At 42.9% G+C, this 11,834-nt stretch overlaps 1 long non-coding RNA gene across 1 annotated transcript; it reads right to left on the bottom strand.

Annotated features, from left to right (window-relative positions):
• Positions 1–2,420: 2,420 nt before the first annotated feature.
• Positions 2,421–3,887, bottom strand: LOC140592207 (uncharacterized). The gene is made up of 3 exons (XR_011992492.1): positions 3,766–3,887; positions 3,283–3,402; positions 2,421–2,567 (listed from the first exon to the last, which is right to left on the bottom strand). It is a non-coding gene; the product is annotated as an uncharacterized lncRNA (long non-coding RNA).
• Positions 3,888–11,834: the final 7,947 nt, after the last annotated feature.

Here is an 11,834-nt window from a genome sequence, read left to right as displayed (position 1 = left end):
ACCCGCATACCATGAGTATGTCGGTTCCAAAACACCTGAGAAGAGTAAGTTCAATCAACCTCCTACTGGTTACCCAGAGTTAATGCGCGTGCACCGTGCATACATAAAGACGTTTTCGATTGATCGCCGATTTCACGAGTGTGAATGGAAAATCAAAGTGAAAAAAAGAGAGCGGCATACTTCACAGAGGCGGAGTTGGAAGTTTTAATGCACGCATATGAGGAATTCAAGCCAATAATAATGAAAAAAAGCAATACGGCTGCATCGGCTAAAGAAAGAGTTGGCTTGGCAAAAAATAACGGACAGAGTAAATGCGTGTGTATTAAATTGCAAATTTGACATCGCCTCCCCTTTTATTATAATGCAAAATAATTAAACACATAACCCTTCCGCATCCTTTTTACTGTTAAATCACTATGAAAGCATTTACTTTTCCTGCCATTCATTTCTTTAGGTTAAAATAACAATGTGTATCGACTAGGAATATATGGTTTCTTATTTAATAAGGTGTAATCCTTCTGGAGACAGAAGAACTTTGAGCCAAGTCAAAATGAAACACAAAAACATTCTGCAAAAAGGTAATTGATTACACGATCACTTAACTATTTATTAAACACGATTTAGTATATTCTTTCTGTCATGTAGCTAATAGAAAAAAGGCTGAAGCCCGTCTAACTGGCGGGAGCCCACCACCACCTCCCCTCACCCCATCTGAGGGCAACCAGTGGTAACCAGCATTGTACTGTCCTGTAATGATTACCTATAGTTAGTGGAAAAAAGTAATGAGTTTGATGATTTTAACAAGGCAAAAAATTAAGGATACAAAATCAAGTTACCTGCACATTGATACTATGAATAGATTTCCTCCGCTATCTCGCTGTACTTGTATAGTGACAATAAAGACATCTATCTATCTATCTATCTATCTATCTATCTATCTATCTATCTATCTATCAACATAGTCTCCCTCATTTATTGAAGGAGCTTTCATAGGAATGTAGGTGCCATCAATGCACCCAATTATGAATGAATGAATGAATGCCTTTTATTGTCACTATACATGTATTACATGTATTCCAAATTACATTTGGAAACCCTGAAATAGAAAGTCATATATGGAAGTATCAAGTGTGTGTGTGTGCAGGATGAATACATGTAGGCTATAGATATAAATAGTATGACTATATATTAAATATGCATCATAGATTTTACTACAAAGGACAAACCTACCACTCTGTGGAATTCCTCTTTAATAACACGCAGAGCTTTATGGACAGGGAACTGTATAAACGTGTGTAAGAAGCGTTAAGTACCAGACATACTGTGCGAATGGCTCTACACACAGTTGCCTTTCCTATATGCTCTGCGTCGCCCATATTGTACAAAAAATGCCCTGACGCAAAAAACCGAAGTGCTATGCACAGAATGTTTTCTGTGCTAAGCGCAGACCCGCGGTTTGGGTTTGTGACATTTGCAATATGCGGTTTCAAGAGATGTTAAGTAAATGAACGATTCTTTTGAAAACTGATAACGCTTTTTCAAATAATCATTAGGAAATGACAAGACATCAATACGCGGTCTTATAACTCTCTCCCGGCGAAAAAAACCTTGTATAATTTATGCCTCCACGTTCACAGGATCGTCATCAAAAAGGCACGCCATGCTCAGTAACCTTGTGCAACAAACTTACCCTGGAACATAACCTGCTCAGTAGCAGGTTATCTTCAGAGAGTAAGCTGCTATGGTTACGTACATACCCAGAAAGTTAACCTCCGTTTTTGGAACCGAAAGTTGAGGTTATCCACTAACTTACCCTTAAACTTACCCGGGTATGTCACATAACCTGCTTTCTGGAATACCCCCCAGGGGTTACAGACTCTGACATGGACTTAAATACACCGGACAAATCAAACTAAATTTGCTGGTCACAATTGGGGTTGCACACGTGATTAATAAGGGGGCGTGGCACCCAAGAGGATCATACAGGCAGGTCAAGACTATAGTTGTTTTTGGCGGCCTGTCATAATTTTAGTTTTAGTCTAGTCTTTGCGTCAAGCTGTCATTTTAGTTATTATTAGTTTTAGTCACGTCCATAGTCATTTTAGTGTAGTCAAGTTTCAGTCAACTAAAAGTCTGAGCATTTTAGTCAGAATTATCCATGACTATTTTAGTCTAGTTTTAGTCAACAAAAACTTATGACATTTTAGTCTAGTTTTAGTCAATGAAAATTTTATTTTAGTCTCTTTATTTTAGTGATGCAATTCTATTTTACCTAGTCAATATAGTATAAGTACCTAATAGAATAGACAAAAACAAAATTCTTTTAGTCAAACGCATTTCACAATTAAAACAAGGTTCTTATTATTATATTATTGTTACCTTATAGACTAAACAATACTTTACATCCATTCCAGACATGGAAGACGCTCTGATTTGAATTTAACATTTATTTTGCCAACCAAACGTGTTTGAACTTAGAAGTACACAAAAATTTAAATAAAATAAATGAATAAAATAATGTCCATCTTCTTGCGCGGGACTTGCTTCACTGAAGCTGTTTCTGGAATCTAGCACAGGAATAGATACAATGTCAGGACAGATGCAGCCTCTGGAAAATCTAACTGTTGTAAATATTAAGTAGCATAAATCCTTGCTATTAGGCCTATTTTGCCCTCAATGACTGAAACTATTGGTTGTTTATTTTCAGCTACAATTGTTTAACAATTGTTTATGGCCTCACAAGACCATAAGGGATGCCAATCAAAATGCATCATGCTCTGAATCATTCACGAACATCCTTTCCACAAGAACATTATTTCACTATTAGCAGGTATTTACATGAGCTGAAGCCAGAGCCTACCTCTACGTGGATGGTAACTAGCCTGGCAAGCCAGACCAACGCACGATATTCTGAAAAACACTCTTTCAATGTTTCAAACACTACCGCTTTAGACATATATCTAGTCACGCAGTAATGAAAGCTTTTATAAGTTTAGATCGCCAGGATCCAAGACAACTGAGCTGTCGTTCTAGGTTTGCTACTTAGCTTTAGCTTGCTAAAATTGCTTCAAATTGTTCCCTTTACCGACGTATTCTTATCAAACATCTTATCAGAAAGATGTTTTGTACAGATCGCCAAGTGTCCATGCTTATGAAATATTATTTTCTCCAAAACGCCTAAAGCTAGCAGGATAATATCTATTGCTAACAATAACATGTTAACCACAGTTGGCATGAGCTTTCTAAAATAGAAAGTAACGTTACGTTAATGTCTTTACTTACCTCATTGTCATTGTGGAATGCCTTCAGATGTCTTTTAAGGTTTTAAGGTCTGTGGTGTTTTTGTGGCCGCATTTCTCCGCCATCTGTGCGCCCGAATGGGAGACACAGGAAACAGAAATACTGCATAATAATAATAACGCGATTAAACGAGAGGAAATAACGTCTCGTCTCGTTTTCGTCAACGAAAATGGAGACATTTTAGTATAGTTTTTATTTATTTTGTAAACCAAATTTAGTCTCGTTTTTATTCGTCAACAATTAATATTACACGATATATTTCGTTATAGTTATCATCACATGACCAGCATTTACGTTGCGTCTCGTCTCCATCACGTCAAAAAGGTTCGTTGACGAAAACAACACTAGTCAAGACAATTACACTCGTATTACCCAATATACTGTATTAGACAAGAGAAAAATAAGAGAAAATAAGACATATTAGACATTAAATATCATACTATTATTGTACATTTAATTACGTACGAAGAGCAAAGATGCTTCCGATGCGTAGCGATGTATCATTTTCACTGTTTCGATCAACTTTTTAATGAATAAACAAAAACCGCGATAGAGTGAAGCCGCGAGAGTCGAAGCGCGAAGTGGCGAGGGACGACTGTATACGCTTGCTGAGCAGGCTTTCAAGCTGAGTTTACAGTAAATACTATATGTATGTATGTAAATATTTACTATGAGTTTATATATGCTGGACCTGATTAAGCTGCCTACCTATCTAACCTTCCATGGTTAGGGGTTGGAATCCCATCTCACCTACTCTGTGTGGGTGAGGTTTGCATATTTAGTTAGTTGTGTAGGTTTCCTCCAAATTCTCTGGTTTCCATCCATAGTCCAAAGACACATAGGCTAACTGGTGGCTCTACATTGACGGTTGTGCATGGATGTGCTCAGTGATGGACTGGCATCCCTTCATGGGTGCACCCTGACCATGTGCCTTATACAGTGTGGAATAGGCTCCAGGCCCCCTAGCAACCCAAATCAGGATAAGCAGGTAGAACATGGATGGATGGACCTAATTACGCTATTGACCTCTTCTCAGGAGAACAAGAGAATAACCAGTAACCTTAACTACATTTTCAGCACTTTAACCTGGTATGAGTTATGCAGTGGTATGTGATTCTTCCTGAATGAGCCCCTGGAGGCAGAAGACATAACATTTCTAATGACCTGCCAGTCCCACCATCTTCATATGCATCTTCAGCTGGGTGACAGTGTGACAAACCCAAGTACTGCCTGTGAAATGAAATTTATCATCGGGGAGCAAATTATGAAAACTGACCCCAAATGTCCTATTTAGAAAGTGCTGCAATGATAGTAAGAATTTCTCACAGAAGAAAGTGCCGAGATGATATCAGAGAGGATACTCAAAAAAGAGAAGTAAATCCATATTTTTATGGATGTCTGAAGGTTGGAGTGTAGTCGCTGTCTGCAATGATGATAAATATGAAGCATCAACATTTATAGCCAAGCACCCACATCTTCAGAAGACGCATAACAGATGGTAACGAGGTGAATTCCTCACAGTTAAGTGCTTTAAACCATTTTGATAGTTCAGACATGGTCTCTAAATAGCTTTTGTCTTCTTTGTATCCAGCTGTTTGGCTTTGAACATACAGTGACTGATTGCATTGTCCCCCACCCCCCTGGGGTACCAGGCAGCTGCTGAGGGCTCCATGGGGGGGCTGGCAGTGACTACAGATGAAAAGGACAGCAAAATGGGGGGTGGGGGGATGTGTCTGATGGCATTGGTTAGTATCCACAGTTTATTTACTGCCAAAGTACTGGATACACCCTTTGGGCATTTAAACATTTGCTCTGTCAGCATGAACTCATTGTATTTGGCCTGAGAGTGTCGACATTAAGAGCAGCTAAGCCAGATTCACAATATTTTATTGGCCATGTGTGACAGGTGCAACACTCTGAACAAGCAACAACACTGTACAGTAATTAAAGCATAAATAGACAAGGGATGATTACACATGCCTATTGAGGGAGAGTAACACTTACACATATTACTATTCACAAAAAGTACAGTAATATTTCAGTAGTTCTGCTCATCTATTCTTGATGGGGAGAAGCTGTTCCTGAACATCCTCTTCAGTGTATTGATACTGCTGAGGCTTCTACCAGACTCTAGGCAGGAGATTGGCTCCTGCCAGGGTGCTTGGGCTCCAGTAATATCCCTTCTGCTCTGCTGCAGCGACAGTTGATGTACTGACAGTCAGTGCCTGGTCATTTCATCCCTAAGATCATCTGAGCTGACCTCATTATCCTCGTTATGTCCTTTCTATCCTGAGTCATGGAGGCTGCACACTGGCTGATGACTATATACCAGCTTACCTGCCTATGTATCAACCTACCTACATACTGACTGACCTACCTACCAACCTACCTACCTTTTGACACTCTTGCCTACATACCGATCTACTGACCTACCTATATATGTCCCTGCAAACCTATCCAGATACCCACCTACCTGCATGCCTACCTACCAACCTACCAACCAATCTGCCTACTTATCTACCAACTTATCTACCTACCTGCCTGAAGACCTACCCATCTTCCTACCAACCTACCTACCCTCCTGCCTAAAGACCAACCTACCTACCTTCCAACCATACCTACATGCCTGCCTGCCTACCAATCTACCATCAAACTGCCTACTGTACCTACCTACCCACTTTCCTACTTGCCTACCTACCAATCTATTCACCTGCCTAACAAACCAAACGCCACGACATGTGCAATTATGAAAATATCAATACAAAGGTTTGAAGCATAAGGCAATAGCATAAGGAAACACTGTCAATATGGTACTTTTCAGCTCATTGCTTGCAAGGCGAAAGCTGAGGTCAGATGCAATGTCATTTGAACTGGAAGGAATTTGACAGAACCCACCATGGACACTGTCATTGGGAACATGGGATGTTACTTCTGATGTAATGCAGGAGAAAAAGGTGCAAGCTAGGTAAATTTAGCCTTACTTCCACACACAGAGTGGGCTCTGGGGCCTGATGTTCTGATTGGGGTTGGAGTCTTTACCCTAGATGCAAAGCATCAGGTGAGACTGGTCCCAAGCTGAGGGCAGGGCAGCTCCTGTTTTTCTTGTTGGACCAGGAGGTTGCAGAGAGGGAACCTCTGACTGCTGTATGTGAATCTGACTCCAGTGAGGGAGGGTACCTCTTGTCTTTATTAGGGGCATTTTGTATCTGCAAGTACACATGTACCTGCACATTTCCTCTGTGAGGGCTTAGAAGGATGCACTGGTATACTGCCTAATGTGCCATATACCAAGAAAGTCTGAGAATTCACAGCAGGTAGAAACACCATGAATGGTCAATAGCAGAATAGGTAGCACAATTTCTCATTGCACAGGATCTGATAGAGGAAGATATAGTAGTATCAGTCCTGATAGCAAAGTTTCTGAGAGTAGAAGTTATGATAGCAGAGGTCCTAATAGCAGAGGTTGCAATAGTAGAGGTTGTAATAGCAGATGTTCTAATGGCAGACCTCCTAATGCTGCAGTTCTGATCGCAAAGCTTCTGCTAGCAAAGGTTCTTATAGCAAAAATTCAGTTAGCAGAGATGCAGATTGCAGCAATGCCAATAGCAAAGGTTCTGATAGCAGAAATTCTAATAGCAGAGGTGCCAATAAAGTCTCTGATAACAAAGGTTCTGATAGAAATTGTAATAGCAGAAGGTCTGATAGCAGAGATTCTGATAGCAGAGCTTCTGATGGCTGCAGATCTGTTAGAGGAAATTCTGACAGCAGAGGTTCTGATAGTAGAGATGCTGATAGCAGAGGTTCTAATAGAAATTCTAATAAAGAGGTGCTGATAAACAAAGGCTCTGATAGAAATTCTAATAGCACAGGTTCTGATGGCAGTGATATCTGATAACAACCTTCATCAATGCAAAATGGTTATTTTACACTAACAAAACAGTGGCCATTGCTGGCTCACGTTTCTTTGTGGCTTAAATCTTTTCTGGATAATCTCACCCAGCCAGAAAGGGCTGTACAGCACGTGTCGAGGTAAAGCATGGAATGTGAGTGTATCTATGAGCTGCTTACAGCTCTTGCACACCCTGCCTATCAAATCTCTCTGCCTTTAAAACCTCACACCAATCTAATTAATGCTTAAAACAATTCTGTTCTGGTCCAGAAAATGAGCAGCTGAGTGATGAAAGAATCCCTTTGGGTTATTTATGGAAAATTAATGGCCACTGCTGAGGAACAGGGAGACTGAAAACAGCAAACACTTTACTGATTATATTATAATAAAATATTAAATTATTAAAAACTCTTCTTCTACAGACAAATAATGAAAATCTATGAATTAGTACAAAGACTGAATTGGTCAATTTTAAAACAGTATGTTTAAAAAGCAATAGTGGGTTAAACATACCTAATTCTGTGTTCAGAAATACTTCAATATATTCTTTGTGATTATTATATAGATGCTACTTTATCATAAAAATAGCAGTATTAACGCAGATGTAAAATCTAAAATTCTAACTGCAAATATGTGTCCAGTTTTATGCACTTACAGTGTATAACAATGGTATTGTGCACTACAATGAGCTGTTGGGACACAGCCCTGCTTTGGACTCTATGATCCCTGAAACAGGCTACAGCTACAGTATGATACCATGATACCAGTCTGTTTCGATTTCGAGCATACTGGAAATCGAAACAGACTGACAGATAGGGTTATATTGCTACTTTTTGCGGTATGATTTGTGGTACTTACACGTTTATTTAATATATTAAAAGCATTTAGAAAATTAGAGCACATATTTACATGAAGAGTATTTAGAATTACAATTTGATGGCTATATTTGCACATAGACATTGAGGGTTCTGGGGAGGGGCCGAGCTGACACCAGCTGCTGATTGGCAGAGGGTGGTTAGCACCATGCCCTTCCCCTGTTTTAAAGCACTTTAGAACAACACGCACCAACACCACATATGAGCGGGCGGAGGGAAGCATGGGGTCTTTTCACACCCCCGCTCTCTGTTCACCATCTGGGGCCGGGGGCTGGGAGGAGCTGGCCGTCCGGTCGGGGTCTGGGCTGGTGGGCTTCTCGGCTGCTGTGGGGTCCGGGGTGGTCTTCTTGTCCCCATGCCAGAGGAAAAAAGGGATCCATCTCCGAGGTCTGGTGGCGGATTGCCCCTCTGGGGGCGGTGGTGCCTAGATCTTGGAGTATAGAGTATATATGGGGAGTGTGAATGTGCATACGGTGTTCATTTCTGTGTCTTCATGTTGGGCGAATGGGTGAATATTTGTTTATGTGTGCATGAGGGTGGGAACGTATGCTTGTGTATGTGTACGCCTGTTTGTCTATACGTATGTGTCAGGTTGGGTCTTAGACTCCACCTGAAATAACATCTCAGGCTCTATTCCCCCCCGCCACACTCCCTGCTGGTGGATGAGGCCCCCGGCTGCCGATGCGTTGGTGGTTCTCGATGTCCGGGGCTGGATGCTCTGGTGTGTGCTGGCTCACTCTCGGCGGTTGCCTGCCGGGGCCTGGCCCTTCCAGCTCTGTCGGGGCCCTGGCTGGGGGGTGGGGGGGCCCTTGGATCTCTGGGCCCGGGGTCCGGTCTGCCCTGGTGTGGCCGGCCGCCGGCGGGGCCTGCGTATTCGTCGCCACGGCCCCCTGGGGCTCCTGTGATGTGGCTGCCGGATGGCCCCCCTCCGAGGGCTCCTCTGCCCTTTTCTCGGTGGGGGCTGCAATTGTCCCTGCGGTGGTCCTCCTGGGGTTCCCGTGCCCTGGGGGGCCTCTGGATATCTGGGGCCCGGGTCTCCTCCGTGTCGACTTCATGTCCTGGGTGGGCGGGGCTGTGGCTCCCCAAACACACTACTAGACAATTACATGGAGAAACCTTAGGAACACCAGTGCGCTGACACACAGGTGTACACACAGGTGCTCACGGACACATGCTCACGGACACACACTGTCTTGATCGGCTGTTGTTTCTGGGCATGGGTTGTAAGGCTGGTTGTGTGTGCTGTTCAACAACATTTAGCGTTTGATGGTCGTTGTGATTAGTACAGATGTCGTATGTTGTCTTTCTCTTTTCAACAGACATGGAAGCAGATTATCTGTTTTGTTTTTTTCTTGTTTTTTTTTTTTTCTCTTTGTTTTTTTTCTGTTTTCTTTCCATTCCTCTCTCTCCCTCTCTCTCTCTTCCCTCCTTCTCCTTTGTCCCCCCCTCCCTCTCCTTCTTTTGAGGAAGTAAATAAAAAAATATATAAATAATAATAATAATAATAATAATAATAATAATAATAATAATAAAATAAATTAATAAATAAATAGATACAGATAAAGTAGTCCTCCGCAGAGGGGGGGGTGGAGGAGGGAATAAAAAAAAAAGAATTACAATTTGACCAAGACACAAAGACTGACACTCAGATGTAGGGAATGGCTGTTTGCCACATGTTGAGAATGGTCATCTACTGCATTTGGGGAATGGCTGTCAGCCACATGTGGGGTACAGCCACCTGTTATATGTGTGGAACGGCCATCTACCGCATTTGGGTAATGGCTGTCTGCTACATGTGGGGAATGATCCTTTGCTGCATTTGGGGAATGGCTGTCTGCCGCATTTGGAGAATGGCCACCTGCTGCACATGGGGAATGGCCTTCTCCAGCATGTGGGGAAAGGTTGCCTGGCGCATTTGGGGAACGGTCTTCTTCAGCACGTGGGGAATAGCCATTGGCTGCATGTGGGGAATGCCCGTCTGCCGCATTTGGGGAATGGCTGCCTGCTACATGTGGGGAATGACCGTCTGAGCTGAATTGTATGAACACTGAAGTAACTTGATGATCAGCATTTTTGCTCGTTCCCCATTTTTCAGCTGAGGATGCCACCGTCCTGTGGCTTCTTGGGAAATGTCCTGTCATATGTGGGAAATGGCCTGCACAATGGACTGTGTGGCATCTGAGCTTTTTCACAGGCTTCAGCTTCCTACATATTGTATTTTCTTGCCTCGTACTTTAAACTTATTGCCCCCTCCCCAGGGCATCATCTCATGTGCTGTTTGGGGAGGGATCCACAGCTAGCTTTTGGTCACTGCTGGCGATTCCAGTATCATAGAATCTACCTCAGCAAGTTAATCCTTTCTGACAATGAACTTATAAGATGAATCCCCTGAGGCAGGAGGTCTTGTATGATATCAATGCTATTATAATATCTGGAAATATCCTTATTGTTTTGAAGTGCTCTCTCTAGTGGCCTAGTATGGAATCAAAGGCCTGGGGGTCTGAAGATGGTAACCATAGATACTTCATTTCTGTGACTCCCCCAGGTATTATGCCCATCAACCTGGACTCAATGGGGTACTGAGGAGGAGGTGTGAGATTCCTTATTTTTCTGTGAATTCACAGTGATTCTTTTTCCAATTTGTTGCCAGATCAGCCGTTTCAGTGGTTCCTCTCTGCAGTGGTCAATGTGGCACAAACAATTTACTGGTTAGCTGATCCCTACACTGATCCAGGAACAGGAATCCAAATTCTGATCATCACCCCAGGCAGCTCTGTGGGGTTCTCTTACATATTTTTATACATTTTTCATGGTGAAGTGACACTGGCTGTCTTAAGCTAACCTCATGTGAGTTCAGTGTGACTTTTAGGCATTAAAATTCATGAGTGCACTGTCAGCTTTATCAGCGTTTCACATGGATTGGCTGCTGCTGATGGCTACGACAGGAGCATCCTGCAGCTCGGGATGTGCGATGGAAAACAGAGGAGTGCCATGATCAGGGGATTTTAACTCCTCCAAATGTCTGTGACTCCTTAGCATCCACCTTCTCCTATAACCAGACATATGCTTGTCTGAGAGTTTGAATAACATCAGTAAACAACACACTGGCTCTCATTCGTGTGCTGCCTGCAGAGCTGAGCCACACCGAATCCATCCAGTCAGAAGTGCTCCCCGGCAGATGGACCCTCCACACAGCTCCTGATCAGGCTGTCTGCTGCAGCTCTTCATATTAATATTTGCTGCAGGTGTCTTCTGTGCACAGCTCCCCCACAGCAGGCAGCGTTAGCAGGCCCTGTTAGCTCTCTCACCACCCCCCAGCTCCCTGGCAGAGCGGCCCGGGAGTCTTAATTAGCCTGCCGCTTGGCCCAGACCAGCCTGAGGAGGTCGCAGCGTCTGCTCGGAGCACGAAGGACCATCTGGTCATTTTGGTTACAGCAGGATCACGACCTGCAGGTGAAGAGATTCAGAACAGTGATTGACAGGATTGTAATGCAGGCCAGTAACCAGAAATACATTTTATGGGGTGCTCCCCCATGGTAGACTTTCCTAACCGTGGGGTGGGACTCAAACAAATTGCAGGGGGGTTCAAACCAAAATTTCACTACCTGTCTACATCTGCTGTAATGCCACTGTTGTTCATGTAGGGTTGATGTCTCCTTTACTTGCCACACTGGTAGATAAGCTGATGCTTGGTGGCTAACGGAATAATTGTTGTTCTTAGCCTTGGTTCTTGGGCTGGTAGACACACACATGTATTGGGGGCGGTACGT

This window comes from Paramormyrops kingsleyae, chromosome 8, assembly GCF_048594095.1.
Source record: "Paramormyrops kingsleyae isolate MSU_618 chromosome 8, PKINGS_0.4, whole genome shotgun sequence".
Classification (NCBI taxonomy): Eukaryota; Metazoa; Chordata; class Actinopteri; order Osteoglossiformes; family Mormyridae; genus Paramormyrops; species Paramormyrops kingsleyae.
The sequence above is the reverse complement of the archived record's forward strand: the minus strand, read 5'-3'. Positions and strand labels throughout refer to the sequence as shown.